We start from the raw sequence: 15447 nt of genomic DNA on the forward strand, positions 1-15447 counted from the left end.
ACGCAGGAGTGCAAGCATGAAACAGCAGAGCAGTAAAAGCTACAAAACTGTTTTGCGGAACGTAAGGTGTTAGTGACTGCAGCAAACGTCGCACGGGCGAATAGAAAACCGTGTCGTGAAATGAACGCATGTAATGCGTTCATTTTACGCATATAATGTCCTAGGATTGTAGTAGAGTGCAGTGATAAAATTTTATGTATGACATGTGGTAGCGACCTACGTGCACACAATATCCTTTGATTTGTGGAAGATACTATATACGTTTTCATCAGGGTCTCATGATTAATCTACTGTTCTTGTTAGCTCCTCCTTGCGTGGAGGCTGCGACTTTCCATGCGGCGCGGAGTGTGATTTCCGGGGTGATTGCGGGAAGCCAAACGGCGGTAATTACCTGCCGGCATTGGGGACAGTTCACTGAACGGTGCGATGTTCCCTTCCCGGGTATGCGTTTGCCTGCCGGCAGCAGCGATTTCCCCTATAGCTGGACAGTGCAGGATCCCTGAACGTCACCCTGCGCAAACCCTGTGCAAACCCTTCACGTCACCATGCATCGCAGGTATTATTTGCCTGCCGGTATCCGAGATCTCTCCTGCGGCGCAAAACGGGACCTGTAGCGTTTCTATCCTGCCCGTATGCGGGTATGGCGTCTTACGCCTTGCAGTACGGTGTTCCGACTTCATTAGCGACGCCATCGTATTCGGTGTCGTGCTCGAAGAAGCGAGAGGCTCAGTTCAGAGCAGAATAGGAAGAGACTGTATGTAAGATGTTACATGTTTAAAGTTCACAGTGAAGGAGAGCTCGCATAAGATACAGCCTTGTATCTAGCGAAAAATTTCCCCAGGTCCTCACACATAGTCGATAGGCAGGTCACATTACGGAACTGCGGGAGAGTCTAGAGGAACGCCCAGGGTGAAAGGTGCAGTTCTTGTGAGATCGGCGCCAGATGCTGTGTGTATTGCTCTTTTCGTAAACTCCCGATACACGTCGAAACAAGGACTGAAGAGGATGCTTGGCACAGTGGCCTCACTGTGGCCTCTTGGAAAGGCACTATCTCCAGATGTCCCGTTGAAACCCCCGTCCGAACGCAACAAGGGTCACGTAAGGGCATCCTGCCCAGAACTGCAAATCGTTTGTTCCGCGCACACTGCACACGCACACGTCTTCGCGGATTGCATGTGCCGGCCGGCCGCCGGGCCGCTCCAGCGGCGAAAAACGCGCGAAACGCGATCCATTGCGAGGTGATAACGTTCGCCGAAGGGCACTCTCCCCAATGCGCGATTCGTTCGCTCCGCGCACATCATCTCAATGCAGTATGCCTTTGCCTGCCGGCAGCCGGGACGGTTCTTCTGGCGCAGGACGCAGGGTGTTCCAGAGTAAATACTATGCATTCCCTCCGCGGACACCTTCTTCATGGGTGGCATTCGCCTGCCGGCAGCGGGGACCGTTCATCCGCTGCGGGACGCGACCTGTAGCTGCGTGTTCGAGAGTCGCTGAAATGCCTGCTCGTCGCTCCGTCCATAAGCACCCTTCCTTCTCACCGCGCACACCATCGCTTCGCGGGTGGCATTTGCCTGCCAGTAGCCGGGACCGTTCGTGCGGTGCCGAACGCGACCTACAGCAGGGTGCGGGTTCACTGCACGACATCATACTTAGCCGTGCGGTTTGTCCACTTCGCGCAAACCGCCTAGTCAGGTTTACAGGCCGTTGGGCTGGGTGTGCCATGTACACCTGCACATCCGAAAGTGTTTAGGTCGGCATCTAGATTTTTTTTTTCTCTAAACGTTTGCAGACCGTCGGGCTGGGTGGGCCAGGTACATCTGCACACTAGGAGGGTGTTTGGTCGGCGTCTTTAGATGTTTTTTTTTTAATGGCTCCTCGAGTCGCCCCCACCTCAATTGTTCGGCCGTCGTGAAACTTTCGAGCAAATGCTGCTTGCAGAGGGCCGCCGGGCACGGAAGAGAAACCAAGCCGGCAGGAAAGACCTTGGAAGGAGGCGCGCGCGGCGACATGGTCTGCGTGTCGCGCTCCCCGTGCATTTGTCCTCACGCTGCGGTTTCGGTCCTTCTGGGGAAGCCGCCTGGGGCGGTCGGAGAGTGTAGCATGGGGAATGCTACGGGCGTAAAGGCGTAGGAGTCGGCGCGCCTAAAGGGGACGCTTAATTGCTTCTTTCCTTTTTTTTTCTTCGGTCGCCTTCCGCCGATGGCTGTTGGCTTTTAGTGAGCACCGTTGGTGGCCGCTGCGTTTAAGCGTGTTTGTTTGTTTGTTTATTTTGTTTATTTTTTTTTGCTGTTGGGAGAGTGAAATGCATGCTGTGCTCGTGAGTGGTGTGGCAGCGTGCCATTGGCCATTTTGAACTTGAAATAATCCATTGATTGGCCCCTGTAAAACGCGCTCCTTATTGGGCACTGAAATGCTGTGCGAATTGATTTAAGGATGTGTTTGTGGCCCCAAAGGGCAGGTGGAGGTTGGAACTCATACTTACAGCAGAGAGGTTGGACTGGGGCTCTCGCTGGAGAGCAGCAACGAGAGGTGCGGACCGGGTTATGCCATGCGCTGACCGTGCTCCGAGGAACCGCTACTTGTAGCGCGACGCAAGTTAAGTCGTCGGCCAGGCAGGACATGGTGTTGTTGCGGGCGCACCGTGGCCTGGCGTTCTAGTTTGCCTCTCATGGTAGCAACCACACCGGTCGTAGTGTAAATAATGTATATAGTGTAAATAAATTCATCAGTATACTCATTCGTGCCAAGAACTCTGCCCCATCTGTCTCATCTCCTCTGCAACGTGTCGCACGCCAAACGGACCACTCCTCCACCCCGAGGACCTGACGTTGCAAAGCAGCAACAAAGAGGTAGAAGACCAACTAAGATTAACTGGCGCAGTCGACAAGATTGGAGTGCGGCTTCCTGCAGAGGGTGAGCGGCTTCAACGGCACAGAGTATAGAAGATCACGACTCACCCAACGCTAACGGAAGATCAAGCGAACGGGGCCACAACGAAAGTGTTGCGGAGGACGACGCCTCATCGGAGCGCCTGAGCATCCTACCCCGGGACGACCGTGATCCAGGCCACGACAGGGACCGTACTGCTGAGTGCTGACGGTGAACGAACTTGCCTGGGTGTGACAGAACTTTGACATCACCGAGTGAGCCAGACGGATGGCGGAAAGCACCGACATTGGAAGGTGGGTCTCTTCCCTTTTCGTTTCTGGTAGGGCATGGTGGTCACCACACAAGGGACAGCTCAGAGGGAAGACGGGATGGCGAGCCAGAATTCTGACCAGGCGTCAGTGACGGATGATACTGAGGTATATTCAGTATCACAAGGAAATGAATCTGGTCCGAGCCCAGAAAATCATAATGTACCCTCCATCGCAGCAAGTGGCAGTATAGCCGACAGTGAATCAAGTGCAGTTCAAAGGCTGCGGCTCGAAATTGAGCTAGAAAAACTCAGGCAGAAGGGCGAGCGTGAAAGGGAACGGAAAACTCGATGTGATCCGAGCAAATATTCGAAAGAGTTGAGGGCAGTCCTTGCTCCCATGCCGGTGTCCGACGAACTGGTGCCCGCTTGGTTCAAAAATGCGGAAAAGATGATGAGGATCTGCGAGATCCCAGATGACCTTCGCGGACGCCTCATAATGCCCCTTTTGAATGAGCGTAGCCGTGCGCTGATAACAGAAGGGATGGACAGTGATCTGGCATCGTACGATGAAATGAAGGAGTTCGTGCTGGCGGAGCTGAAATTGACGCCGGAGGAGTACCAACGTAGGTTTGTCGCGGGCCGGAAGGGTAGCGAAACTTCGAGTCGGTTCGCAACAAAGTTACAAGTCCTTTTGGACTATTACTTGAGCAGCCGGAAAATAGTGTCGGTGGATCAGCTGCGGGCGCTACTCGTTTCGGACCGGATGAAAGAACTCATGAGCGATGACCTACGAACCTACGTACTACAGCACGAAACCGGAGAATGGTTTCAGCCCCAAGAGTTAGCGAAGCTCGCGGAAAAGTTCGAAGATAGCAAAAGAAGCTCCCGCCATACGAGTCAGAGGTTGGTAGAGACAGCAAAGGAAAATAACGTGAGGCAATCAGATCTAAAGAACGCGAACAGTGGTCGTGGACCTGCCCCCAGGTGCTGCTCTTGCGGCCGCCTAGGCCACTATCGACGAAATTGCCCACAAACTCAGCCTAAAGAGTTCGAGATGCAGGACCCAGGAAAAAGGGCTCAGACCTCAAAACTAACTGCTAGGGCTGCATATGAAAGTGCACCAATAGGTGAGGTAGTGAACGGCGCCGTTAGGGGGTCCAAAATAATTTGGGTTGAGCTGACTGCGGGAGGACAGCCAATTAGGGCTTGTCTTGACTCGGGAGCAGAGATAACGGTCCCAAGGAGGAATATAGTACCCCAAAACACATCAGAGGGATCGGGCAAGATAAGGCTCAAGGGTGCGTTTGGGCACACAGTGACAGCTGACTTCATGTATGTTCCCTTGAGTCTGTCGACACAGGACGGCAGTGTAAATCCCCCCGCGCTAACATTGTGCGCCGTAACCGACGAACTGGCAGAGGAAGCACTATTGACACCCGATGCATTTCAGGAACTCGAACGGGTTCAGAGGGAAGCTCAGAAGCTTGCAGTATGCATTGCGAAAGCAGAGGGTGAAGCGTTCGTGGATGAGGCCAGAAAGGGAGCCAGAGCAGACAGCGATGAGCAGAGCCTGTCTTGTCCTGCACTGTCCGTGGAAGTCGAAGAAGTAGTGGAAAAGTCAGCGTCAGCTCAGGGAGAAGTAGAGGATAACACCTTTGCGCAACAACAAAAGACAGACGAATTGCTACACAGCGCGTGGCAACAGGCGCGCAATAGCACGCATGGTATGCTCATAGATGGCGGTTTGCTTTTTCATAGAGAGCAAATTAATGGAAGAATGTGTAAACAACTAGTTCTCCCAAGGGAACGAAGGAAAGATGTATTGATGCTGGCGCACGACATGCCATGTGGAGGGCACTTTGCGGAAAAGAAGACAAAACAGCGAATTCGAAGCGCGTTTCATTGGCCAACACTTGCTGCAGACGTAAAAACTCATTGTCAGTCGTGTCACACATTCTCCATGAAGAAGGTGACTGACAGGGTGCCGATAAAACCGCTGACACGACCTCGGGAACCGTTTCAGGTTATATATATTGACTGCGTCGGTCGCATCCAGCCTGCGTCCGCGCGCGGACATCAGTACGCTCTATGCGTAATCGATTTGTGTACGAGGTGGCCGGAGGTGATTCCGCTCCGCGCATTAACCGCAAAAGCGACGTGTCAAGCACTGGTGGAAACGTTTGCACACTTTGGAATCCCACAGCTGATCTGTAGCGACCAAGGTACGAACTTCACCTCGGCGCTCACCAAGGAGCTAGCAGCACGTTTGGGTATCCAGATGCGCTTTGCGACACCAGAGCAGCAACGGCCTAGTTGAGAGATGGAATGGGATCTTTAAAGCCATGCTTAGGCATATTATGCATGAGTATGCACGTGACTGGGACCGCTTTATACTATGTATTTTGTGGGCTTAACGGGGGCTACCTCACGAGATCACAGGTATCTCACCGTTCGAGCTAATGTATGGGCAAGTGCCGCAAGGACCTACGGAGCTAGTACGGAAAACGTGGACGGGAGAGTGGGAGCCCCCGGCCGGCCTGAACAGGTCAGCTGCCTCTTATCTCAACGAGCTCCGTAGACGGATGGCTGAGACAGCGCGAATCGTGGATGAGAGAGCCCAGTTAAAGCAACAGGCACACGCCGACAGGTACAATCTCAGGGCGCGACCTAAGGAGTTCGAGACCGGGGAGCAAGTTTTCGTACTTCAGACAGGGGAAGTGGCAAAGATGCAGCCGAAATGGGTGGGGCCCGTCTGGGTGGGAATGCGCGTGCGCCCAGACAGTTATGTGGTCCGGTTTTCTGACGAAAGTCAGAAATGCATACATGCGAACAGACTCAGAAAATACTACGCGCGGACGAACAGCGTTGCAGTGGTCTTTGAGTCAGACGTGGAGTTTGGCGACCTTGAAACAATACCGCAGTGTGCAGACGCAGGACCCTGTACAGCAGCAGTACTGGGCGATACTTCTCACTTACACACACAGCAGGCCGCGGAGCTGGGTCAGGCTCTGGTGCGTTACGAAAAGGTGTTTTCCGAAAAGCCGGGGCGGTGCAAGATCTGCGAACATAAGATCAGCTTGATCCCTGGAACCAAACCAACTAGAGCGTGTCCGTACAGAGTACCAATGGCGCTGAGGGCCGAAGTTGAACGGCAGGTTGAGGAGTTGAGGCAATGGGGATTAGTGTACCCAATTGAGAGCAGTTTTGCCCACCCCGTGGTATGCGTACGTAGCAAAGAAAGATGGCACCACACGTTTATGTATAGACTATAGGCATCTTATCGCGGTTACTGAGGCGGACAGCTTTCCCATGGGAAATGTGACTGAAATGCTGTATGAAGTCGCCAGGGCAAAATACATCACGTTGCTCGACATGACTCGAGGCTATTGGCAAATACGCGTCGAACCAGAATCGCAGAAATACACAGCATTTGCGACACCTAATGGCCTGTACGCGTGGCGAGTGATGCCGTATGGCTTGCGTAACTCGGCGGCAACATTTCAGCGGGTGATCAATGAGATTCTGCGGGAACACAGAGGTTGGGAATCAGAGACGTGGGAATTGCATCTCGAGCACTTGGTGGCAGTGCTGGCAACCATTGAGGCTGCTGGGTTAAAGGTTCACCCCGCGAAGTGCAGGTTTGCCCAGCCGAAGGTTCAATATCTAGGTCATGTGGTTGGTTCAGGTACACATTCTCCGGATCCGGAACGAGTCAGTGCAATCGCTAGCCTGAAAACGCCAGTAACAAAGAAAGAGTTGCGCAGCGCTCTTGGGCTTTGTAACTATTATCGGGTGTACCTACCGGCATACTCCGATCTAGTTCGGCCACTTACGGATCTCACGAACCGAAGAATGCCAAATGTCCTCCCCTGGAGCGCGGACGCGGAGAACGCCTTCTCTGCGGTCAAGCAGGCTCTAAAAGGTTGCCCAACCCTGACAGCCCCTCATGTAAATGAGGACTTTGTGTTCACTACAGACGCGTCTGAGGGAGGAGTGGGGGCATGCTTGGCACAGAATATAGACGGGCAGGAAAGACCGATAGCTTTTCTAAGCAAGAAATTGTCTCCCCAGCAGGCGAAATGGTCAGCTATCGAAAGGGAAGCGTTTGCGATAGTGTGGGCTCTGGGTCGCTTGGATACTTGGCTTTTCGGTGCAAGGATTAGAGTGGTCACTGACCATAACCCCTTGACTTACTTGACACACTCGACATCATCGAGCGCCCGACTCACGCGCTGGTCCTTGGCCCTGCAAAAATATGACCTTGAAATTCTCCCATATTAAGGGGAAGTTAAACAAGTGCGCTGACGCCTTGTCGAGATTGGAAGCTGAATAACCCGGAGGCTGCAGTTAGCCTACCGTGGTTGCTGGCACCACTTGCGCTCACCAAGTGTGCCATGCACGTAACTAGGAGACGGTGGATAGACCGTACGTGACAGGGTGGCCTCCATGTTTCGCCGGGCACGGAACGGGTAGGGTCCCACCTTTTTGTGTTTTTTTTATTTGTGCTTTGAGACCTGAACTGTTGCCCGAACTTTTATGTATCATTGCTTGCCACTTCGCAATTTTGTTTTTCCTTGTATCACATTGTTGAAGTGCCCATTGCGTCGTATGTATGGTTGTGATGCATGCCGAGATGCTGTCGATGTATAGGCATGCTTGCTGCTATGTGGGTATTAATATATATTTTTTTCATTGTTGTGTGGTTGACTTGACCACTGCTGAGCGTTGGGGCGCCAGCAGATCGACGCCTAGAGTATTTGTTGTGCTTACAACAAGTATACGCACAACAATCTGGGTTGGGAGGAGTCAGGTTTACAGGCCGTTGGGCTGGGTGGGCCATGTACACCTGCACATCCGAAAGTGTTTAGGTCGGGTATTTTCCCATCACGCCGTATCAGTGTACGGTGCTACAGTATTGGGGACAATTAAGCTCATCCTTTGCGAGTATGACACGAGAGCATAAGTTAGCAGTCTTCCTCTTCCTATTTCACGTGTTTTTCTTTTTCGTCTTGTCCTCCTCCTCGGCTGTTCAAGGTCAAGCGTGGCCTCCGCCGGGTCCACGCGACGGCTGGAAACCTGGTGCAGTATTACTATCGGAATAAATATTTTTTTGTTCGTTCTTTTAAAGCCTTCATATTTGCCGGAAATTTTACAACCATAATTGACGCAAACACACACAACTTAATAAAAGCGTACAGTGCCTTCGGGAGCACAATCCTTATCTATATGTTGCTGGATTCCGCTAGAAATTTTGAAGAGTGGCAGTGTGAATGAATTCTAAGATCTGCAACTACGAAAGGTTTCAGTATATCTGATGAATTGGAAGCCCGCCGGAGCAAGATAAAAGCGGAGGTATCTACATTAAACGGTCCTGCGAATGAAACACAGAGTGTTTCGTATTTGATTCGGAACACGAACACGAACGAAACACAAGCGCCCTTTGTGGCGGAAACTAGCTTGCACCTGTCTCAGATGACATTACCTGCTAACACTGCCTCTGCGTGCTGTGCTGTGCTGTAGTAACTCTTCCGCCTTCTGGATTCCGAAACGCTTGCTGTCTGCAATGGGCACAATCATCCGATCCTAATCATTGTCAGTGCAGCATTCTAGTCTCGCTGGTTGGGAGCCTACCCATGCGTTTCCTATTTTTTGCTTTCATGTCGAGCCAGAGTGCTGACTGACTGCTCGGAAAACGAAAAAACACAACCCCACAAAAACGCGCACAAAAGACGTCACAAAATGTGCCTCTTGTAAGCAGTTATCTCGACAGAATTCGCTATCCCGTGACCGTGGCTGATATCGACAGCGCAGATGCAGTCCGGCACAGCGCATGCTCAGTTTCGGCAGCTTATTCCCCTCGCAAAGTTAGCACTCGGAGGCGGCGCGAAGAAGCCGTGCCACACGGTAGCCGAGTGGGTAACGTGCTGAGCTCGCACTCGCGAAGACCCTGGTTCGAATCCCAGCGCCTGCGTCGCTTGTGCCTGCGATCGCTGCAGTGCGGGGATTGGGATTCCAACCGGAGTCGCCCCGGGAGATTTGAGGCCCGGCTGAACGCTCGGCAGCCGTGTGTGGTGGGCAAGGCGAGGTGGTATGCCTTTTAGGCACAGCATCTCCTCTCGCTGACCCCCGGGCATCCAAAGGGCGGATGCCTGTTGCTGCGATTTTACACAACGCGTACTGCGTATGTTGCGTCGGGCATGATCAGTACGTGGGTAAGAGACGCAGGAAAAATGAGAGACGCCATAGTTCGCGGATTGACTGGAGGTGTTGGATAGTGTGCGCACTAATTGGCGATCTGTGAACGTAACCAGCACGTTACAGGTCATTAAGAGAGGGCATGTGTCGCCGAATTTGAACACGTGTTACGTCCTGCAGCCGGTACCGCCGGTCATAGTGCGACAGCGTCGTGTGGGGGCTTCGTTTGAGGATCCGTCTTCACGTGATGGCTGCACTAGATAACCAGGAAGACTGGAAGATGCACGCAGAGAAGATGGTGAAGAACGCTCGGTGTGCAAAAGCTGGACGATTGATGCGAAAACGGGATGCTGAGGTACGAGCGTTCGATGCGCGCGCTTTCGCGCCTGCTTAGCTGAAACGTCCTGCATTCGGATTTGTACTGCTGCAGTAACAGGCACGCTGACCTCAACATAAACGGAAATCGTACGATGTCATCCTTTCCGGCTCCATACCTCTACAGCAGTGTGGACACTTTCGCAGAACGAACCTGGAAGAAAAGAGCTTGTTGAACTAAAGCAGGAAACCGAACGATGTGCGGAATAGTGACCACCATCAGACGCTCGCGTTCTCGCTTTCTGATGATCTCTTCGTATATTGCATGATTGTAACGATGATTACGTATAGTGGGACGTAAGGAGTGGTAAATCAACCCTACTCGAAGCGAACGACTGGGTATTCTGGCGAAATCATTGCTAGGTAATGTCGTGTGTCCGCAGAACCTGTTCATATAACGTGTCATTGGCTATAGGTCGTGTCGAAGTTTTGGCGGACATTGCGTCACGGCGAGGATTTGTTACGTGAGTTTTGATTTCCGGGTCTTTTTTGTGGTTTCGTTTCTGCTGGCATTGCTTGCAGGCTGCGGTTTCGACAATTATTTTGTTGATATTTGCGCTCAATGTGCTGGGATGTGGTGTTGTGCTCGGCTTCCAACTGCGGCTGCTCAACTAGAACGCGATACAAGAAGTTCCGAGTGCCGTGGAGTTCTGAAAGGCGAAAACTAGTTGGCTGTTGCGATCCGCTGGCTGACCGTCGACGGCGAGCTGCACATGGAACACGAGGCTCTATTTCGAGTATTTTGTCAATGGCAAGTGTTGGATAGCGCTGTGAAAGCTAGAAAATTTTGTGAAGTAGGTTTTTTGCTCTCGTTCGAAAGCCCCAAGTTCTCTCTCGGGCGACTTTAGCTATGCTCTGTTTTTGCTCTCGCTCGAAAGCCCCAAGTTCTCGGGCGACTTTAGCTATGCTCTGTTTTCGCACGATAACAGTAGCAGTGAGCGGTCGTTCTACGACTTCAAAAGGTTCGCAAATTGTAATGGACAGTAATGGAAGTGCGCAACAAAGACGAGACAAAGAGGAGAAGTGGACAATGACGGCCATCATGGTTCACCAACTCGCCCAATCAGCCGTTCTTCTACAGTTCGCAAAATGTGTTGTTTGGCTTCCTTCAGTACAGCGTGACCACATCGAGGGATTACCAATCAGCTGTCGATAGTCGGTCTCGTTGCCAGACTAGGCCAGCGTACGTGTCACTGTTAGCAGTTGTAAGACTTATACCACGGTGTTAGAAGGCCAGCGTACGTGTCACTGTTAGCAGTTGTAAGACTTATACCACGGTGTTAGAAGGCCAGCGTACGTGTCACTGTTAGCAGTTGTAAGACTTATACCACGGTGTTAGAAGGCCAGCGTACGTGTCACTGTTAGCAGTTGTAAGACTTATACCACGGTGTTAGAAGGCCAGCGTACGTGTCACTGTTAGCAGTTGTAAGACTTATACCACGGTGTTAGAAGGCCAGCGTACGTGTCACTGTTAGCAGTTGTAAGACTTATACCACGGTGTTAGAAGGCCAGCGTACGTGTCACTGTTAGCAGTTGTAAGACTTATACCACGGTGTTAGAAGGCCAGCGTACGTGTCACTGTTAGCAGTTGTAAGACTTATACCACGGTGTTAGAAGGCCAGCGTACGTGTCACTGTTAGCAGTTGTAAGACTTATACCACGGTGTTAGAAGGCCAGCGTACGTGTCACTGTTAGCAGTTGTAAGACTTATACCACGGTGTTAGAAGGCCAGCGTACGTGTCACTGTTAGCAGTTGTAAGACTTATACCACGGTGTTAGAAGGCCAGCGTACGTGTCACTGTTAGCAGTTGTAAGACTTATACCACGGTGTTAGAAGGCCAGCGTACGTGTCACTGTTAGCAGTTGTAAGACTTATACCACGGTGTTAGAAGGCCAGCGTACGTGTCACTGTTAGCAGTTGTAAGACTTATACCACGGTGTTAGAAGGCCAGCGTACGTGTCACTGTTAGCAGTTGTAAGACTTATACCACGGTGTTAGAAGGCCAGCGTACGTGTCACTGTTAGCAGTTGTAAGACTTATACCACGGTGTTAGAAGGCCAGCGTACGTGTCACCGTTAGCAGTTGTAAGACTTATACACACTACTTCTAACACTGTGACTTATACATTGTTCTGTAAGCAATTATTTGCTGATTTCCCTCCATATAACGAAACATATGCTTTCACCAGCGAAGCGATCAACGTGAGCACGCAGAAATTGCGGATAAATAGAAGCAAGATTGATAAAGTTTCCTGCTTGTGCTGTGGTGTTTATTCTTGTCTTGTGTAGAAAGAGTTAACTGTTAACTCTTGTGTTAACAGTTGCAGGGATAAAAATAATAGCATTTTTCTATATTCTGGGTCAGAGTCATGAAATCTTTATAAACAGCACCAACATTGTCCAGCTATTTTTCACCTTTCATAACGTAGAAAAGCTGACCGCTGAGATGCATGGTATAAAACCGAATTTTGCTGTTCAGCAAAGCAGTTTTATAATGACCTAGGTGCTGCTAAACGTGTGCATGCGAAATTTAAATAAATGAATCTACGTAAGCTTCTTGTGATGCATATGCAAGGGGCTGCATACATGAAGTTTGTGTTATTTTCATTCGCTGCGTCGCCTTCGTATGGAAAACAAGGCGCTGGTGGCCATAGGCTATCTCAAGAAGTGCAAAATTCTGCAAGGTAGGCAGAGGCTAGCCTAGCTAGCAGTTTTTATGATCTAAGGGTAAGAAGTATGAGTCTTGCCGAGGCAAGGCATCTGTGCTCTGTGTAATGCGTTTTCTTACAGCTTGCTATTACTCGCCGACAGGTCTATTGAAGCTCATTTCTAAAGCCTGTACTGGGCATTTTGTCACAATTTACTACTCCTCACTCCCAGCCTTGCTTGGAGGTCAACAATCACATGCTGTAAAAAATGTGCACGCCGCAAAAGTTCTGCTGGACAAAGTAATATGATTTGTAATTACAGTATGAGAACAGTTTCCCATTTCCAAGAACCTTTGCTTTTTCATGAATTTATACGAAAGACTAGTCACTTTTACCTTTGCCTATTTTCTTGTGCGTGACTGTTTCTCTTGGTGCCCATAGTAAAGTTGTGTTAAGTGTTGATATGTCTTTCAGCTGATGTTTTCATTATCAAGAACCGCAAGACAAGTTGACTTTATTCCTGGCTTTTCGTATTTGACTCCTTTACCTTGAACACATTGCGTACAGTGCAGAAGTTATACATTCCAGCATTTCATCAGTATGTATGCATTAACTGTTTATGTGCCTACTGGAAACATTTGAATGCATACACAACCTATAGTTTTTCTGTCCAATCAGACCCCAAGCAAAAAAGTACACAACAGCAAAATTGTTACAGGCTCTTCACAGCTTTAATTAGAAAGAATATTGGTTCCGTATCCTGGAGTTTCTGGTGATTTGAAGAGACACCATTAAAACAAAGCTTTTGTTTTAGTACTTCCCCCTTTTTTACCGACATAATGCAGCAATCAGTATTGGGGAATGAAGCATGGGAATTTCAAGCATGGAGAGCTTACACAGTTGTATGTGAATAGCATAAAATGTCCCACACACTATGCATGGTTAATTTTGTTTATGAGTGGGGTTTTCTCGCATGCACTGCAGCCTCGGGAATTGGATATGTCTCTCTGACTGCCGGAATAGCTACGTTACTAGCCGACCCAGGCCCTCAATAAGCATTATTAGAGGTTTTTGACCATATAGTCTTGGCTACATATATGCTGGGGTATGATGCATGCAAAATATGCAAAATGAATACAGCAGTGCTAAAAATGAAACTCATATACATCATGCAGTTGTATTTTTGTAATACAACTGAAGTAAAAATCAAATATATGCTTGAGAGAGAAATTTATTAGTTTTTTCTTGACCCTCCTAATGTTTTCATTGATTGACAGCTGCCGTCGCAGCTACAACTTGCACTACAGTCCGCTCAATCCTCCGTGTCGCTAAACTGCGGCTGCCGGCAGTCTAATTATCCGGCTTCTGCTAGCGAAATACCTATAAAGAATGCTTACTCTAGTTTATTTTAGAGATATATGTAGCGACTGCATGATAACATCAACGAAAAACGAACTTTCGCCAAATGAATGATGTATGCTGAACTTCGGCGCGAACAGACGACACACGTTGTAATGTTTGCACTTGCAATGATTTTTCACCAGTTTTCTTCAAATTCGAAACGTTCAAATACGAAAACGGTCATAACATGTGTGCTGATCATTATGACCTTTTATACGACTTCAATCGCGCTTATAAAACACGTGAAAAGTCGAATTTAAGCTTGTCGATGCAGAGTTTCAAGCACAGCCCAGCAGACGCGCGTCTCGCCGATCGACCCGGAAGTCAGAATTACCCAGCGTGCTTTGCGGCTCGTTCAGATTGGACACCACCTATTTAGTGAACAATGATAACAAAAATATAATGACGAAATGATACAGATTAGTGATCACAGTTATTGACAACCATAATTAGTGATCTAACCTATACTGTGATACAATAATTGCTGTAAGATAATCAGTGATTTGGTAGCCGTCCAAGCGAAGCTGGACCATGTCGGAACAATACGCAGAGGACCTGGCAACGTCGTCAGCAAGCGATATGCTTTCGCTTTGTATAACTAGGCTAGCGCTGTTCTGCCTTGTGATGAACCAACTAGCCTGCGATGTGTTATAGAAGAGTTGAACTTTCAACAATTCTTTCTTACTTTCCTCCAGCAAGCGATTCTATTGTTGTAGAACGATCACGAGAAAGCAGAACTGAGCTTGTCTATGAAGAGCACGTTGTCTGTGGCCGATGAGCAATGAATCTATACGTGTAAAAATTAAAATATATCGGGACTAGATATTAATTTCACTCTCTGAGGCCAAAACAAGCCGTTGAACTCATTAACCTTGGGAGCCAGCACACTAGGCTTTACAAGCGCCCTCTAAGAATGTAGTGTTGTGATCAGAAGTAGGAGACCTCTGCCAGCGCTTGCCAAACCATGTCGAAATGCACGGAAGCGCCGTTTAACGAAGTACGATCGTGGTGTTGAGGCCAGCACGCTGCGCTGGAGTGGTTTCATTAAGAGGTGGAATACGCCGGCCTCAACACAGAGCGAGAGAGAATTTCAGTAGCAGTGAGAGAGAGAGAGAGAGAAACTGGATTCTAAGAAAATGCAAGCGTACCAGGGGACGGCACAACGTTATGTGAGCGGAAGAGGTTAGGATGTTTGCAGAGGTCAGGTGGATGCAGCTTGCACAGGACCAGGTTAACTGGAGGAATATGGAAGTGGCCTTCGCTCTGCAGTGGGTATAAGTCCGGCTGATGATGATGAGTTTTAGTGTCCCCTTTCGCCACGTACTGGCCTAAGCCAGTTCCCGAGCTTGCAATGTGAAATCGAGGTACCACTTTTCCCTACTTGTATAGCGATCCACAACGGGCAGGGGGGCACGGAGAAACTCCTCTTATCTCCATTAGAAGCAGTAGATGGGGATAGACATTTAAAATCTGTGTATGTTGCTAGGATTTTGGTTATATTATTTTGGCTGGGAATGGGTACGGCGTGGTTCTTTTGTAAATGGCACAGAAATGCCGAGCTCTTTTTCAGGCCTCCTTAGGGCACTCACCTTGCCCGAATGTGCGGCCCTCCAAGCAGACTCCTATCCCTACCGCAGGATGCTTAAGTCATCACTACAATGGCTGGTAGCATCTAGCGCAGGTAAGACC

The sequence above is a fragment of the Amblyomma maculatum genome, chromosome 6 (genome assembly GCF_055883805.1).
Source record: "Amblyomma maculatum isolate TAMU_Amacu chromosome 6, ASM5588380v1, whole genome shotgun sequence".
NCBI lineage: Eukaryota > Metazoa > Arthropoda > Arachnida > Ixodida > Ixodidae > Amblyomma > Amblyomma maculatum.